Genomic DNA, 1,131 nt, shown 5'->3' on the forward strand with positions numbered 1-1,131 from the left:
TCCCCCCCCCCCCTCCCAATCCCCAATAACAAATAAGATAAACTAAAATAAATTAAGTCAAATAAAATAGATAAAATAAAACAAAATTAAATAGGATTGAAAAAAAACACACAAATCGAAATGAAAAGAACCAAAATAAAATATAGTTTTAATAAATGAAGATAAAATAAAGTAAAATGAAATTTTAAGAAATTTAAATAACATTAAATTAAATTGAATTAAATAAAATACGAAACCGAGAATTGAGACCATTTTCGTTCTTTCTTTGCCGTTTTCTGTAACTTATTTTAAACAGTTCTTGGGAAGGGGGGCGGGGTTGTACCTTTATTTTGTAAGCTAATATTATCACATTATTTTAACTCCCAGTCGAGCCTAGAAGATGCAGACATACAGTTAAACAGTCTCTTTTTCCCCTCAACTGAAACATTTCCTGGCGTTCGATAGCTATCATGTCAATTTTGTCGTTTGCCAGCGGTAAAACTATCGAACAGCGCACTTTCTTCGCAAGCTGCGAAAGTAACATATTGGAACATTTGTGGAAACCAAAGTGGTGTTCTGAACTTTCAGCGTTATTGCTTGAAGAAAACGCGCTATTTGACGTTCGATAAAATGTGAATTTATATTTTTATTATTATGCTGCTTCACTCAAAACTCCAAAAACACATGAGTTGAAGGAATTGAGCATTTCGATAAAACCCTTAAAAAGAAACAATTTTTACTGGAGAAGTGTAGAGAAGCATTGAATTGTTATTATAGTTCTTACCAGAGAGAGAAAATAAATCTAGGTGATTAAAATTATTCTTGTGTTAACACATTTGTTTCATTTGTATATTCATAAAATTATTTCTTGTTTTTAATCACCTCGAGAATAGTGTTCTTAATGACAAAATGTTCTGTAACGCTCTTTAACAATTCGACGCGGATCTGAATACAACAAGAGGTGAAATCTGCAAGGGAAACCGGTACCCGAATTTTCAACATACCGTTACCACACCACCAAAAACATTCATCAAAATAATAGAACCAACGACAGCAACAACAACAATCACATTGATAATAAGAAAAATAACAAAGCAACAACAAAGCTGTAATACTGATAATAACATCACCATAATATTAATAATAATATAA

At 31.3% G+C, this 1,131-nt stretch overlaps 1 protein-coding gene across 1 annotated transcript in view; it reads right to left on the reverse strand.

Moving 5' to 3' along the window:
- The window catches only part of LOC101848509 (protocadherin-11 X-linked), a 74,576-nt gene that overhangs the window by 72,744 nt on the left and 701 nt on the right, over positions 1-1,131 (reverse strand). The gene's annotated exons all lie outside the window — the stretch shown is intronic.

The sequence above is a fragment of the Aplysia californica genome, unplaced genomic scaffold (assembly GCF_000002075.1).
Source record: "Aplysia californica isolate F4 #8 unplaced genomic scaffold, AplCal3.0 scaffold00112, whole genome shotgun sequence".
Classification (NCBI taxonomy): domain Eukaryota; kingdom Metazoa; phylum Mollusca; class Gastropoda; order Aplysiida; family Aplysiidae; genus Aplysia; species Aplysia californica.